The 17,943-nt window shown below is 52.7% G+C and overlaps 1 long non-coding RNA gene across 2 annotated transcripts; it reads right to left on the bottom strand.

Annotated features, from left to right (window-relative positions):
* Positions 1 to 12,523: 12,523 nt before the first annotated feature.
* LOC138998288 (uncharacterized) lies at positions 12,524 to 17,551 on the bottom strand. 2 transcript variants are annotated; one of them, XR_011469126.1, is made up of 3 exons: positions 17,401 to 17,551; positions 15,495 to 15,579; positions 12,524 to 12,868 (listed from the first exon to the last, which is right to left on the bottom strand). It is a non-coding gene; the product is annotated as an uncharacterized lncRNA (long non-coding RNA). The 2 variants fall into 2 exon arrangements; XR_011469127.1 differs by having other exon boundaries at positions 15,495 to 15,575.
* Between the last annotated feature and the right edge of the window lie 392 nt (positions 17,552 to 17,943).

Raw genomic sequence — 17,943 nt, 5'->3', positions numbered from 1 at the left:
GCTTGGAGGCGGGGAGGCGGGGGAGACCCTCACACGCATGCACAGCACTCAACACAGGACTCTCACAACTCACCGCCACCTCGCCGCTCCACCGCGGCTGCCCACAGAGTCCTGTGCAAACAATGACATCAGGCCACGACCTTCAAAATCCCACATCACCACGGATCACGGCGCACACGGACCGACACCCATCTTCCCCAAACCCACCTTGCCACAAGGACCCCACACACACTCGCACAAACACACCACCTGCGTCGGACCGACCGAAGGCTCCCACCTACCACCATGAAAAACAAACACATGCAACACTCAATACAACTCGACAACATTCACAATCACAATTCAATCTCTCACATCCATCTGCCTTTCTCTGCTCCCCTTCCTTCCTTCCTTCCTTCCTCCCTCCCTCCCTCCCTCCCTCCCTCCCTCCCTCCCTCCCTCCCTCCCTCCCTCCCTCCCTCCTTCCTTCCTTCCTTCCTTCCTTCCTTCCTTCCTTCCCTCCCCCATCAAAACCTACTTACTGAAAGGACACTGCCACGGCACCCACCTAGCCTCTGCCATCACGCCCAACGGCCAACGGGGACGTCGGCCTGCCCGCAACCTTCTCACATGGAACATCTTGGAGCCACAGGCACAGAGGAAGGGACGCAGGGACGAAAACCTGGGGAAACAAAATAAAAACTATAAAAGACCTTTCAGAAAACCATCCTCACACGCTCTTACGATGCCACTGTGGGAAGGACACTGGCACACACACGACGGAGGACGAACGGACAGTCTCCCGTGCCGGACAACATCCTGGTCGGATCGCGAACACGCTTGGACGCCAACACGGCACGCGCCGCCCGCCTACGGGCTCCGCCACGCGCCCCCCCCCCCCCGGCACACACGTCCAAACACGCCTCTCCCTCGCCACCCACGGAAACCACACTCCAAACACGCCACCGCCTGCGCAAGGAAGCGCCCAAAAACAACACGTGCGCCCGCTCCCGCACCAACGGAAACACAAAATCACCACACCGCAGCTTGCCCCGCGAACAACACACGCACGACGACACTCTGCTAGCGCACTCGACATCCATGACAACGGCTGCACAGAGCGTGGCTCGGCCGCGATGACTACTAAAACCGGGCAGGGGAGTCGCCGCCTTTTAAACCGCTTTGGGCGGGATTTCCAACGGCGGGAACTTTTCGGGGCGGAGACTAAGGCGCGCATACCCGCAGGGGACACATTCCAATCGGATCGCTCAATACTGCCCTTCAGCAAAATGGCTGCCCCCACTCACATCGCCTCAAAACTCACTTCGGCACAAACGGCACCGACGCCAGGGCTCCGTCCGGCAAAACGGCACCGAGCCCTCCGCCTGGGGGACAACGGCCGCCTCGCACGGCCTCCCTGGCCTCATCGGGACACTCACCCGCGGGGAGACCTGCACACGACCTGCACTCTCAGCGCAAACAACACGATGCGTCCCCTCCTACTGCCAAACACTTTCCGCGCCTGGGACACGCGCCTCCTCGCTCCTACACTGTCGCGTTTCCCTGGCCCCGCCGCACCTGCCCATCTTCACCTAGACTCCCGCCTAAACGGCCGCCCCCCTACCCCGACTGGACCACACGATTCCCTTCACCGCCTGTCCTGGCCACACACCACACAACCTTCGTCTTCCTCGCGTCACTCAACAAACATCTCACCTGTCTTGCCTCCTCGCAAACGTCCCTGCCATCGGGACTCACACACACGGCAACCCACGCGAGGGCTGCACCCTCGGAAACCTCACCCTTCCTCCCCATGGAAAACCGAATCACGTCCGAACCGGCACCACTTCCACCCACGCACCACCCTCGCCTGCCCTCTCCGCAGCCACACCCACACGCCCGTGCCTGCGGGGACCCGCCCGCACGCCTCCACCCTCATCTCCTACACAATGGCCCATCCAACGCCCTACCCACCTCTCGCCCCAGGGAACCCCAGTGCTCACAAACAACAACAACAACAACAACAACAACAACAACAACGCCTTGCAAACACATTTCTGACAAAAACCGGCCATGGCCTCTTCTCTTGGCCTTGGCCAACGGATGCCTTCTCCTCCACGACACACGACACTGCCTGCACCACAAAATCACAGAAAACACACGGAGGACACTCACTTCCTTACCCAACGATACAAAACGCTTACCAGACAAAACGCACTCAAAAAAAGGACACCTTCACACAACGCTTCTCTCTCTCTCCCTCTCTCTCTCTCTCTCTCTCTCTCTCTCTCAGCATCAACAAGCAGAGACACACTGGCCGATGCCTACTAGGAGGTCGGAGAGACCCCACGATCGGAGACTTGCACATGTGCCATCAGACAATGGACTGCCCCTGCCATGTCTCACACATCACCTGCCCAGGGGCACACACCGGCTTCTTCACCGTCGATCCACAGACCCCCACACACAGACCACCTTCTTCCTCAATACCCTGCTCACCCCCTGCGGAGGACACTTCCTCACTGGAAGGCCTTCGGGATCCCTGCTGCGGACGCTTCCTCACCTCGGCACCCTCCCGCCCTCCACAAACGCCTCCACAAAAACATGCCCCTCCCTCCCTGCAGGGGCGACATTCCATGGCCCCACCTTCGGAGCCACGGGGGCTCGCCCAACAACGCAAACAAACGGCTCCTTGGCTTTCCCATGTACCCGGGCCTCTGGCTTCTCTTCGCCGCTTTTCTGGACCGCCTCACACCTACCCTACGGACCGTGACACGCACCGCTCAACCGCTCACAAACGAAAACGCAGACACATCACTGCCAAAACGAACCTCTTCCACAACACCTCTCTCACGGCCACATCGCTCACAGCCTGACTGCACCCAAAAACGGCACAAGCTGCTCACTAAATGGCCCCCAAACGGAGCCCCGCACCAAACCTCACCTCTCCCCGACACGCCCTACCACTGGCACACTCCAACGGACACTCACGTCCGCCTCACGGCTCGCCTCGAGGACCTTCTCATCACACCGAAGACCACAGCTTGGCCTCCGAAGCAAACGCCACAATTCCTTCCCACACAGCCGCCCCTCTCACCTCCACCCCCACAGCCCTTGCAAATACCCACAGCCACTGCCTCCTTCCACATCCTCAAAACTCCTCTCAACCACTTGCCACCCCACGCTGCCCTTGTTCTCTCCAAACAAAAAAACTTGGTTCACACATTCAAACTCACACGACACCTCCGTGCACAACTGGAAATACACACCTGTCTGTCACATGGGGACCTACACGTAAAAAACCACTGAACCCTGGCAAGAATTTGGGTAAGTTCATGGCACCCAAACTGTCCACGGAGGCCGGGAAGCAGAACCTCAGCACATGGAGATAGTGCGCCGGAAAATGGCAGGGTGACATCCCTATGGATGCATGGCATTCATGGGGGGACAGATGGAAGCAGGCGGGATGAAGCGAACCGGGGAAACCTCTAACATAGGAGAAAAAGGAAAATGATGGACACATACTTAAGTGGGTGCAGGAACCATCAACATGACAAAGGAAACCATCTCAGGCACCTGTCCTGGCCTAGCATACCTGGCTGCTCCCGAAGGCCTCCACAGACAGGGAAATCACAACTTACCCACACATTTCAAGGCTAGGTCATCATACAGCCAAAAACGCACATAGGATCAGTGAAAGTCAAGGTTGAACTGACCAGTGAACATATCGGCTTAGAATGGAACTGCCCACCATCACTGCTTGGACTTAAGGTTTCGTGTCACACCATCCTTTCCGGTGACTTTCGGGCTACCAATCTGCAAAATGGCCAAGCGGGCCTATCCTGACCTCGTCAGGTCAGCGTGGGGCCCCTTTCGTCCACAGGGAGGAGGGACAAACAAAACGGAACCAAACCTCGACGCTAGGGAAAAAATAAATAAATAAATGGACGTGGCTGCAGGACACTTCAGGTTGAACCATTCAAACAATCACAGCACACGCACTTCGGATCCCACCCACGGGGCCGGGGCTAAGCCCTCAGGGGGACCCACAAGCACAACTTCAAAAGGACAACCACATGTCACAACCACCTACGCTCACACACAAAAAAAGGACAAAACCCTGCAGCCAGGATAGGAACAAGGATGGTGGATGTGCTGTGAGGAGGGACTGATGTAGGGAGGGGGGTTGCAGGATTGGGAACCATGGAAGAAAAATGGCTACATTGTCTTAGACCAGTCAGCTGTGACTCTGTTTACGCCCCCCCCCCCCTTGGTGCTTAGGAACTTTCTGTGAGCTTCTAAAGGAACACTGTTTTGCTATAAAAATCATAAAGCACACTTGCTCTTGGCCACATGCCGCGAGGCTTCCCAGAAGGGGAAGGTACGGGCTGTGGTCAACTGGCCAGATTAATAAAAACGCTTTCAAATTTAAATTCTCAGTCGGTTGTCTATCTCGTTGAGCCAACCCATAACAATGCCAGCTTCTCCGATCGCAGACACCCATTCATGGCACAAACTTCACATCCAACACCCACCCCATCACAGGGACTCACCCGACATGCTCAAACACCTGCCCAGCAAGCCGTGGGCTCACAAACTCAACCAACCCTGCATGAACACAGGGGCAGACCAGGGGGGAACCGCCACCCACCCTCCCTCCTCCCGTGGCCCAACGACCTCACCCCCCAACGACACACAAACACCGTCCCGTGCTTCACCGGGGAACCCCTGCCTTGGCTCAACCACTCACACACCTCACCCGTCGCACCATTCCATGGCCCACCCACAAGACAACCCTCCACAAAACAGGATCCTCGAAACATGGGGGACTGCTGGCCTCGCTGAAAACACAAACGGCTGAGGGGACCAAAAAGAAGCCACAGCACAATGCACAGGGGGACCGCGGGCCTCAGGGCACATGACGAATGACAACACACCTTTTTCCTCAACACCGGCTCAGCGGACAAGTAGTCATACTCAAACAACCATTTCGGGGGCCATGCCGCCAAGCAGAGGCATTTCGGAACATTGGGCTCCAACAAAAAACCACCGCGACAGACGCTGGAACAAGGGACATGGCCACAACACAAACAAGCCGGGGGGCGCTCGCATCGCATCTCCATCACACAAGGCAACGCCGACACTCGCATTTGCATCACGCCAAACAAATGCAAATAGCCCGCAAAGGTCACCATTCACAAAAACAAACCAGCCACGCCCTGCATTCACGTGCAAATCAACAAAGCCCACAGCGAACTAGGGGCGGGGGGTGGGGAACCCTCACTCGGCCCAGGGCAAGGTCAACCTTGCAGCCCGGGACTTACTAGGGGCACGGATGGCCAACCTGGACACCTTGCCGTATCGTGTCCACATTGGCAAAAAACCCAACTCCACTCTGGGGCCAGCTGACATACACACAGTTTTCCATACTTGCAACCGTACCAAAAAAAACACTTCTACTATTCATATTCATGGGATGGACTTCAATGCCATGTCACAAACAAAAATCTACCAAAAAAGGAACTTGGCGTGTCACCTCTCACACGCATATCACACGGTCAGAGACGGCCTGACAGGGTTCAGCCGGGCTGAGGCAGGGACGTGGGAATGGAGAAAACAAAGAAATACACGACAGTGGGGTCGGGAGGACCCCGGTGCCCTCCATCAACTTCTTCACGTAAAAAAAACATGGAAACCTAGACAGAATTGTTGTGAGTTTATTGCAGCATAACTGTCCACAGAGGCCGGGAAGCGGAACCTCAACGAATGCACATAGTGCTCCGGACAATGGCACGGTTCCATCCATAGGGATGCATGACATTCATGGGGGACACATGGAAGCAGGTGGGATGAAGCGAAGCGGGGAAACCTCTAAGATAGGAGAAAAAGGAAAAGGATGGACACATACTTAAGTGGTTGCAGGAACAAGGAACAGGACAAAGGAAACCATCTCAGGCATCTGTCCTGGGCCCACCACACCTGCTTGTACCCCAAGGGTTCCATACAAACGGAAGTCACAAGTGACCCACATATCCCAAACACATGTTCTCTTAGAGGCAAAAACACAGGGAGGCTCACTTAGGATAAAGCTGGACCTGATCACTGAAGATATCGTCTTACAACCTCACTGCCCACCATCACTGCTTGGACTTCAGGTTGCATTTCACACCATCCTTTCCGGTGACCTTAGGTCTCCACGTTTGCAAAACTGACATGCAGGCCTCTCCTGAGCTGCTCAGGTCAGCAGGTGGCCCCTTGCGTCCACAAACTCAAGCCATTGGATCAGCCACACAATCCTATTTCGACACAACACACTGAAGGCGAGCTCTGTCAACACCAATGTCTTCTTGGTTCCTCTTCAGCTCCAAGGGACAGACGCAGCAGGACAAGTTCTCAGGACAGCACATCTCGGGAAATACTTGTAGACTTCTTGGTAAGGCAGGAAAGGCTGTTCCCATGCCACAAACGTTGCTGGCATTCTACTGACAACCGCCAGACAAACAACTCTGGGAAAACTGTGTGCGGAACGGTGCCAGCCTTGCTAGCCCCTTCAGGTGCAAGGACCTTCCCACCTTCCGTCTGGCCCCCAACATCACACCTTCGCCGGCACTGCACTACCGACGGAAAACCAACTCCAAAGGCAATATGAACCCAGCACGGGGAAGAGCACCCACCACCATCGGCACCCTTCACAGGACGCACAAAAAAGGAACCTGCTGGCACCCTGGCCACTCTCCCCACCTGCCACTCTGCACTTCTTCAACACACACCTCCACACTGCCTACAACACTTTCTGCCTGCCCGGGGAATTCATTCACCCCTTTCACACACCCGCTACATGGGGCCACCTCTGCCCTCACCGAACACTCAGGGGCCTCACATCCTGCACGAATGATCACAACCAAATCTCTCCAACACCAACACACACACACACACACACACACACACTCACTCACTCCTCCTCACCTAGCCTAGGTCTTGGCTCCACCTACTGGACAAGCAGTGGCGTGCCAATGCCAACCGCAATCCTATCACCAAGGAACACAGTCATTCTCAACGCCTGTGCTTTCAAAAAATATTCTGCTTTCAAAAGCGTCCTACTCGCACAAGGAGGGCAACAAAAAAACACCACACACACATGGACCTGGCAACAAGCATGGCTTCTCTGGCCCCACAGGCCTTCAAACACGCTCACCTTGCCGTTCAAACAATTCACAACATTCACAAACAATTCACAACAATTCACAGCATTCACAAACCAGGACACACGGATGCGTGCTCATCAAAGTCACACTTAGCGTGGGGAAAACAACACAACCGTCCTACTGGACCGCAATCGCCACTTCAACGGCAATGCCTAGGCATGCCACGGGCCAAAAACACGCGCACCGAGGCATCTGGATTTCCGCTGACGGCGCCTGGGAAGCCTTACAAACTCACATCTTTCACACACAACACCGGCACGAACCCATGCTGCTCGCTGCAGCCGCTTCAATCACACACCTGCTACAACCCACACTCCCTGCTTTCTTGAAAAACCACACGAAATCTGCACCTTACACACGGTCACAGAGGCCTGCCTACATCACACCAGCCTCCACGTCACACGCGGCCTCAGCAACGCTCACCTCTCTGGGACCATGGCGGGAAGAAGACCTTCTCCAAATACACCAAACACCCCAACGACCGACGGCACGCTCCGCCATCGCCGCCTCCTGGACAAACACTCATGGCCTCCACCGTGCCTGGGACATGAGAACGACGCACATCCTCAACGCGCCTGCTCGCCAGCCCCGGGCGGCGCTCTCCGAGGCCTCCCTCTGCAGGCCTGTCTGGCCACAAACACCTCACACATCCACACCCGACACGTCGCTCCGTTCAACCACAAAATCGTAGCCCCCTGGACAGCCTACAACGCTTTCGGACATTTCTGGACGGCCTTTTTTCAACACACATGGCCTGGGACCTCACATTGCAGCAACAACCACAGAACCACGATGTGCTTCCCTGCCGTGCCCACAAGAGGGCGGCACACGATCGCTTGAACGCGCCGAGGCTCTCACACGCACCGTCCTTTCCTCTTGGCTGCTCCGACCTGCTCTCCTGCCACTCCAAAGAAAAAAAAACGCTTCAAAAGGACTCAACACAACATGGCTCCTGGACAAATCGCCGCCTTCTCACGCGCCGGGCCGCAACCAACCACAAACGCAAATCTGAACCTTGGCCTCCCTTCCTGGAATGCAATGGCCCACGGGCAACAACATGGAAAGCCTTTTGGCTTTGCAGAAACACTTCACGGGACCTTCTGTCAACAAAATACAACACTCCAGCAATGACCCCCTTGGCTTGGCTTCATCCACAAACAAGGAGACTTTCTTCTGGCATCTTTCACAAATCCTGCAACACGGGCATAAACCACACAAAACACACATACAAACATCCACCGCAGGGAGACACCTACACAACGACTTGCCTCCTGCACTCACAGGGGGCAAAACCACAAGCCCACACACATACCCTTCACTGACAATCACACAGGGAACCTCGCACACACACCCACACACTCGAACCCATCACCATGCCCACACCGAAACATGCCTGCTTTCTATCTCAACACATTCATGGCTGCAACAACGAGCCACAATGCCTACGCTCTGCTCCAGACACGCTGCAAGGGGACCAGGCGCTTCAGGGCACTCACAAGGAACGGCTCAGCTCCACAAGGCTGCTCTTCAGCCTGCACCACGTGCTGCCTCCTCAAAACTCTGCCCACACCAAAGGATCACGAATGGCCACCGTACCTCTACCGTTGGGAAACATTCACGCTGCTTCACACCTTTCCATCACCTACTGTGTCCAGGACCCAAAAACACTTCTGGACAAGGCATGTCCATGAAAATCATCCAAGGACACATCTTCCTCATCAGGCACAATCCAGACATGCTTTCACATCATTCCATAAAACTTCTAGGCTGTTCCGTTACGAAAACAAACAGACAAAAACCAAGCAACGCTTACACAGATGGAATTACATTCATCACACGCGGGCCCACACGAAAATGTCTCTCAAATTCAGCCTCACATCGCACACAAACTTTCCCGTATGGACACTCTCTGACCCTCTTTCTCTCCCCAGTAGGAGCTTTTTCCGGGGCCCTTGCCAAGGTCTTCAAGGGCCCTAGGGGATGGCACGTGGAAACCTCCACCCAACACTTGGCCTCACACCGGCACTCATCGCTTCGTCTGCACAACGTTCAATGACCTCTCTCAAATGGCAGGACTCTTCTTTTCCTTATCATGGAACCCAGCAAGCATGCACACAACCCACACATACCGGCCTTCACATTGAAAACACCATTTTCTATGCTTCAGGGGGGCTCCACACGCTCCTCTTAGAAAGCCTTCACACCGAAACAGGACGCCTTCCTTCAGGATCGCATGCCCCTCCTAAAACCACCGATCGCCACGCACATACCTTAGGAACACATGGGGGACAAGGACAGCTTCCTTCCGAACTTCAACAACACTTGCACACCAACATGCACACTCAAAAACCACGGCCCCAACACATTCACACCCACCTTGGCAACGCTCCACACAACGTTCACATCCACAAGCTCCTTCGCCACTCTTGACAAACTCACAAGCTTCAAATACACACCCAGGTGTCCACCCTTTCCTCGGCACTGAATTCACACCAAAACCCCACAAACACCAACATCGGACCTAGCGTCACAGCCCAAAGACGACTCACGGGGACATAGGGGGACACCTCAAACACATCATTTCCACCACAGCCTTCGCTCAACCTGCCCAATGCCACACACAAAACGGCTCAGGACACAACCACACACAGGACACACGGACGGGGTGCCTCTGCCTCCCGCCTCACACACAAAACTCACACCGACAAATGGGACCCAAGCCTCAGCCGCCGCACCTAGGACACCAACACTCCTCCGGGACGCTATGGCACCTCCCGCATCACACCTGGGGGGGGACTCTCCTCACATCCTACAAGCGCACACAACCTCACTCTCAGCCTCCCACACAGCCAGCGCTCTAAACATGGAAACATCACGGCCGTGGACCTTGCTTGCACCCACGTACCCAAGTAAGGGCTACAAAGGAAGCAGCTCATGGATCTTTCTCTCTCATCCATGTGGACCACTCTCTACCCCACTCCCTTCCTCTACCTGAAAAATCAACACAATATGCTTTTTTAAAAATCGGCAACTTCCAACCTCTCTCCACTCTCCTCTTCAAAGGCTGCAACACGGAAAAGGACAACACGGATACGTACATCGATACATACAGGAAATCTCAGTGTTTTCCAGATCTCAATGACCAACCATTCACAACATGAAAAACACAACATCGAAACCAGCCAGAAAGCACACTCTCATGACCACAAACCAAGCATGGAGGGACGACAGGAAGAAATGCCACACTTGCCATGGTCACGCTCACACGGCATCACTCCACAATTTTACGACCGTTCCTTGCCAAGTCAAACGGAAGCTTCACTGGGACATTCAAGGAACACCTTCTGCCTCTGCCGGGATGCTCACCTGACACCTAAGGCCATGGCACCCTCACCAAAAAACACAAACACGTGGCACCCATGATCTCCAGGGCACCCATCATGCCAGCCCTGCATGCAATCAACTTCAGCCTCTGGGTCTGCACCACTGCCCTCCCAACACTCACAACAGGTTCCTCACACACTGCTGCACTCACATGGCCTGCAACCTGACAAGACATCTTCCTTGCTATCTCTTTCAATGCACAATGCTGACGACTTCTCACGGCCTGATGCTCGACCATTGACAAACACCCACCCGCTAGTGCTTCTCTTCACTTTTACAAGGGTCCATTTCAAAATGTTCCCACACACCCAGGATACAAATACACATCTTCTCCTGCGCCTCTTCCCACCCCTTGCTACACGCCTTGGCCCATCCTAAAGGAAACTTTTCGATGCACAAAGCCGTGCTGATTCATTCACCAACTTGCTCAAGCCAGCACACTTCCAAAGCCAAACTCAGGAACTGCAGGTCAAAGAAACTCAGGAAACACAACACATCTTTCACCATCACAACATCGGGGCATACTACCTCTTCTTCTTTTCACTATGTTTGGGACATGCATGCTACAAAAAATGGCTACAATCGCTACATACATTGGGTCTTTCCGTCTCTAAAACACTCATTCCCAATGGGCATACACCCCTTGCAATGGAAACATGGACAACGGCAGGACACTATTACGAAACTACCTCATCGGGAACATCGACAAGACCCCTTGTGTCTCTGTCTGTCCATGCTGCTGCCTGACAGAACGCCACGTGCAAACACCTGGGCCTGCTGCCAAACCAGGGGGAGCCCACTCCAAATGGACGACCGAGCTTGGCAGACCTCACGCTCTCTCATACACGTCCCTCTCACCCGGGATCTCATGCCACTCACTGGCCACTCACACAACAACAGCACCTTTGCAGGCTGGGCATCAAAAGGGGGATCCACTCACCTGCTCTGAAACACAAACCTGCTCTAAAACACAAACATCTCCTCCTTGCCACAATGGCCCCTCAAAAACATCATCACCCTCTCCACTCTCTTGGCCACTTCAGCATTACCCATAACTGTCTGACAGCTGATCCCAGCACTCACAAGTCTTCGGACCAGCTGCTTCTGGGGAGGGTTTCTTTACACATGGCAAAGGAAATGGCAGCAAGTGTCATGTGGAACGCTCCTATGCACACAGTCCTGGAAAAAACGATGCCATTGCCATGTCAACAATGGGAGCCTCTTTCCCTACAGTGATGGAGGACTTGGCGGGGGGGGGGGGGGCGGGGGGGGGACCTGAACATCTCAGAACCAACCATTAAGCCACAGGTTCACACTCACCTTTTCCCACATCAACCCAATCATGACACAGAACCTCGGGAACAGGGGAAATCGGCCCCTTGGAATACTCTTTTCTGCAGGTCTCGGCTGACTCGGCAAGAGTCATGAGATCCTGTGCAAGAGGGATGTGTATCACAGACCATCAGCTATGCAGATCTTGGTCCTTCCTTTGGAATCGGCTCCCCCTGGTCTGGAAGCAGGTCCAAGTGTTGGCACCTGGATTTATCTCAGCAGCAGCCCAGACACACACACAGACAGATGGACAGAGACACAAGGGCTCTTGTCCAAGTTCCTGATCACAAACTTTACTAATAGACTAATGCTCTTGTCCATATTTCAATTCTAAGGAGCGTATGCCCGTTCGGAATGACTGTTTTAGAGACGGAAACACCCAATGTTGTGATTGGTCCCATTTTTTCTACCATCCATGTCCCAAACACAGTGAAAACAACAACACCTGGGATGCACCCATGTTCTGATCGTGAAAGATGTGTTGTGTTTCCTCACTTTATTTCACACACCGTGCACGTGGTCTGCAGGTGAATGGTGACACACACACACATGAGATCGGCAAGCAGCATTCACTTTTACAGAAGCAGAGGGCTACTGCTCGCTCTTGCAAGTAGCAAAACCTCCAAAATTCTCATGGCTTTTATTGGGACTTCAGCAAGTGACAATGATGAACAGGCATGCCTAGGACATCCTGTGAGCTAAGTTATACATTAAAACAGGGGTCCTCCAACGACGGCCCACAGGCCACATGCGGCCAGCCAAAAACATTTATCCCGCCCACCGGGTGTTTTTGCCGCCGCTGCCTGTTTCTTAGCAACCGACTCTCGTCCCGGGCCCACAGTGCACATGTGTGGAATGTGCGCCACAATCTCCGACTCCCCTCCTTCTCTCTGTCTCTCGACTCCTCCTCTCAGTCTCCGGTGTGATCGGATGAGTCACAAGCTTGTCTGTGGAGAGCCTGCTGCAGCCTGAGGACCAAGGGAAGACCAAGTTAGGATTTTTTTTTTTGGAAGTTAGGAGGCATATATTTCTTTTTTATTTTACAATTAGTAGGCCCTTTTTTTGAAGTTAGGAGAGCCCTTTTTTGGGAAGTTGGTTAGTTGGTTGGGGGTGGTTTCTAGGGGGGGTGCATCACAGTGATAACGCAAATTGTCAGTGCTCAGAGGTCATGCAAATGGTCAGAGCTCAGAGGTCATGCAAATACTCAGTGCTCAGTGGTAATGATAACGGTAAGTGCTCAGTGTTCATGCAAATGGTCAGTGCTCAGTGTTATCGCATGAGGGCCCTAAACTGGTCATCTGCCTAGGGCCCTATGGGAACTTAATCCGGCTCTGCAGACAGCCAAGGAGTACGAACCACAATTTAATTGACGGTAACTGCATTTATATTTGGATTGCTATTCAGTTGGGTATCATGTTGTATGTTGTGTGCTGTGTAAGCCCTGGTTCACACTGTTGCGATCTCTGAGCAGTGCGAGTTCAGCCATAGGCTTGTATGCCTGAACTTGCATTACATTCGGAAGAAAAAAGGCATACGTGCCTGCTTTTTTCCTGCAGTGGAATCTGATCGCATGGGTCTTCTCACCCATGCGATCAGATTCCTGTGCGAGTTCACAGATCGTAGGCGGTTCGCACAGGGTACTGTGAACTCGAAAGGTGGTGGAGAAACCGGCTCTGGAATCGTGCCGGTTCCCGCACCACACCCGTGTGAGCCTGAGGTAAAAGCGGAGTTCCACCAATATGCGCACTGGTGACGCTGAAATGGTGTGGACTTGGAAGGCTGCATGGATGCACACTGATCAGACTGCATACATGGGCACTGCAGTCTGTATGTCTCTGTATGGGCAGTTATTGTTGTAGACTGTTTTTATAGTGCTGTATATATATATATATTGGTATTTTACTAAAAGCAATTTGGAATCCCTAGGAAACAATGATGTCAAGGAAGAGAAAAATTGACTTGGAGTGTAGGATATTCAAACAACAGTGGACTTAGGATTACATTTTCATGCAGTACAAGGAAAGAGCTGCTGTATGTTTGATATGCCAGAATAGAGTGTCTGAGTTCAAAGAATACAATTTGCGTCGACACTATCAAACTCAACATAAACATTAATGGGACTGTTTGGTCGCAGAAGTGAGAAAAGCTAAAATGTTAAAACTCATATTCCCATTGAAATACTGGTAGATTCGTTGATTTAACTTTACTTGTTCTTCATTTTAAATATTGTATTTGTTCACGTTATGCTTTTTTACTTCAAAATAAGATATGTGCAGTGTGCCTAAGACTTTGTTCATAGTTTTTCTTAAAGCTATAGTACGGACCTCCAACGGTATGAGGGGCAGTGAACTGGCCCCCTGTTTAAAACCTTTGAGGACCCCTGCCTAACAACAATCATGCTGAAGCTACACAACCTGGACTTAGGACATACAATAGGAAAACCTCCTTCCGCTTTGGCCTTACACCTTCACAGTGGAACAATACAATAGGAACCATACAATACAAACAACAAACTAGCCCTGATCATGGAACACACACACGAACCTTTACAATAGAATGTAAAAACATAGACAATACATAAGATTAAAATCAGCAGACCTAAATACAAAGGAGATTTTCACAAAAGGTCAGATAAGAAACTGTAAACGCAAAACAAGAAACTTGAACAGGTCAAAGGAGGACCCAAAACATACCGTGATGGAACGATGGATGCATGCTTATACACTCAAAGACTATAAACACACTTGTAACCGCGCAATAAACACAGAACCTGTTGATGCTGATCAGCTCAACGCTGTCTCCGTGCCCTTCATTCTTCACCTCTCCTGGCCACTGAGGCTTCCATGGTGTGTCTGGCCCTCAGTCTGTGTGTCCCTAGGTTTGTGTGTCCCTCGGTCACCTACACCAGCTCAGTCTGCTCCCATCTTCTCAGTGGGGGGGACTCTGGGAGCAGTGACACCACGCAGTAGATGGGAACACCTGCAGGAGCCTCTATCCATTTCCCACCTCCACACCTCACTTGCCCCTGCTCCTCCCGGCCTCTCCCCCCCCCCCCCCCCAGAGCCTCTCCCCTGACATGGTGGCCTGGGAGACTCTTCAAGGACCCTGATAAACTGGCCTCATCCTGTTGTGTCAGGAACCTGGCAGCTGAGGGACACTCGAACATTTCATTTTTATCTTATACACACATCACATGGAAAAACATCAGCGGAGTTGAATGCTCTGCTCATCATGGTGCCTTTCTTGGTGCATATGGTGCTTTTTCACACCCTCCAACTCTTTTCCTTCTTTGTACTTTTTTCGTCTGTATGTTTTGCTTAATTCTTTACAGAGGACATGTTTTCACCATTCATTTTCTTAGAGAGCGTGGAAGGGAGGGAGCGGGAGGAGAGAGAGAAAAAAAAACAAGCAAACATGAGGACACAACAGACACATGCATCTTTGGCTCCCACAGGAGCCCAGACCGGAGCAGCTGATGGAACATGCATCCCAGGTATGTGCTCTGGACCAGGAATCCTGCCAGCGACCCTTCCCTGGCCATCCGAACGTCTAATCTCCGAGCAACACTGGCCAGGGCCTATACCTTCCACTTACCACATGACAACACGTCACTCTTTCTTCTTGCACAAGGAACGCGGCCAATCGACGATCATCAATCATTATTCATGCTTCTCTCTTCCTTTCGGAAATAGGACAAATAAATATTGCTCAAGAACACACTGTAGCCCTGACCGCTGTCGCTCAGTGGGTAGAGCGACGGCCTGCAAACTAAAAGGTCCCTAGTTCGATTGCCAATCAGGGCACATGCTCTGCTTGGGGGCTCGATCCCCAGTGGGGGGAGGGGTACAGGAGGAAGCTGATCCATGATTCTCTCTCATAATTGATGCTTCCATTTCTCTCCCTCCCTCCCTCCCTCCCTCCCTCCCTCCTTCCCTCCCTTCCTTCCTTCCTTCCTCCCTTCCTCTCCCTTCATCTCTGAAATCAATACAAAATAGTTTTTAAAAATTCACTCTATTTCCACAAAAAACTTTACATGCAATTTTTTTCTCGTGGTAATAACACATTCCCATGATAACACTGCATCTGGAAGTACCATCAACAATCACAGCCTCCCTGCTACTGATGGCATCAATACTAGCAGCCTACAGGGGAGGGACTGCCTCAGGAATGCCCATCTCTAGGCTACTCATTACATCCATCATGACAGCCTCCAGGGGACTGGCTGCCTCAGTCAACGAGGCCTCTCCAGGGGCCGCTGAGTCGAGTGGGAATAATGCCTTCTCCCGATACCCCTGCACCTCGCTGCACACAATGGCTGCCTCCATAATGGGGTCATCCAAGGCACTGCTGGCCGTAATCACAACGGCCTCCGGCTGACTGGCTGCTTCAGGAAAGGTAAACTGTCCGATACTGGATGCCTTGTTAATGGCGGCCTCCCCAGGACTGACTGCTTAAATCATACCAGCCTCTAGGTTACACACTGACACAGTGAATGCACAGCTTCCCCGTGTCACTGCAGCACCCAAGGCCTCCCTTTCCAGGACTGGGACCGGAAAGGGTGCAAAACCCAGACCCGTGACTTCAGTCCATCCAGGGAAAAAATAATGGCACCCTGGACAGCAGCCATCATTTTCTACAATTGTCTGTGGTCTTTGTGGGTTGCTTTCTTTGTATTTTCGTAAAAATATTTTTATTGATTTTTTGACAGACAGGAAGGGAGAGGGATAGAGAGAAACATCCATCAGCTGCTTCCTGCACACCCTCTACTGGGGATGTGACCTCAACCAACGTATATGCCCTTGACTGGAATCGTCCGCAGCCTGATGCTCTAACCACTCAGTCAAAACAGTCAGGGCTGTTTGTGTTTTTTTGGAATACAAGTCTTCATCAAATTCAAACAACATTAGCTAACATTTCAGCACCACGGACAGAAGATGGAGGTGGTATTCTTTACAGGGCCACAAGAGGGCACCAGAGGATACTTTTCCCAAAGGAATTGGCTGACAGATTCTTTAAAGGGTTCGCTCATAAGGATATAAGTGCATAGATGTAATACTTAACCTCAACAACTGGGAAACAGTCCCCTAGAAACTGGTCACCAGGAACATAGTAACCAATAACCATTGCCCTAATAAATACTATCAAGCAACCTAGTAGCTAATAACTAGAAAATTAGTACCTAGTAACCTAATAACTGGCAACTAGGAAACTTTGGAACCTAGTGGCCTGGAAACCATTACCAGATAATTATTGACCTAAAACTAGTAAGTAGTCATCCTTAACCTAGTGGACTGGTTACCAGTACACCGGTAACTAGGAACCAGTAACCTCGTAACTAGCAACCAGTGACCTGAGTAAAGGCAACCGGTCCATCCTCGCTGCATCATTCTTGGAGGACAGGCAGTACAAGCGGCCTAGAGGGTAATAAATGCCTCCACAACGGCAAACCTCCTCCCCCCAAAGTCCCCTGCACTCCAGAGACATTATGACCACGCTGTACCAACTTCCTGCGGACTCCAGGGTACACAGACGGCGTCCTGAACCATACTCGCTGCTTCAGTATACGCCGCTGCAGCCCGCGGGCTGCCTCAGTAAGCGCCACCTGCCCCGTACGAGCCGCCTCGGTTCCGGAAGCAACGCTGTACGGACGGACTCAGTCATGGCGGACTTTAATGTATGCTGCACCTACGTAGCCGCGCACTCTCGCGACGTCGCCTGGTCTCGCGGTACTTCACGCCCAAGCTGTACGGACTTCCGGCCTCAGCAATGGCGGCTTCCGGCCCAGCCTGCCTCACTCATGGCGGCCGCCACCGGACGAAAGGCCGCACTCATAGCGGACTCCAGGGTACACGGACGGCGGCATAAACCATACTCGCCGCTTCAGTATACGACGCTGCAGCCCGCGGGCTGCCTCAGTAAGCACCACCTGCCCCGTACGAGCCGCCTCGGTTCCGGAAGCAACGCTGTACGGACGGACTCAGTCATGGCGGACTTTAATGTATGCTGCACCTACGTAGCCGCGCACTCTCGCGACGTCGCCTGG

Source organism: Myotis yumanensis, unplaced genomic scaffold (genome assembly GCF_028538775.1).
Source record: "Myotis yumanensis isolate MYYU_CA2020_CCGP unplaced genomic scaffold, mMyoYum1.0.hap1 SCAF_20, whole genome shotgun sequence".
In the NCBI taxonomy this organism is placed as follows: domain Eukaryota; kingdom Metazoa; phylum Chordata; class Mammalia; order Chiroptera; family Vespertilionidae; genus Myotis; species Myotis yumanensis.
Note: the sequence above shows the minus strand (reverse complement) of the source record. Positions and strands in the feature narration are given on the sequence as shown.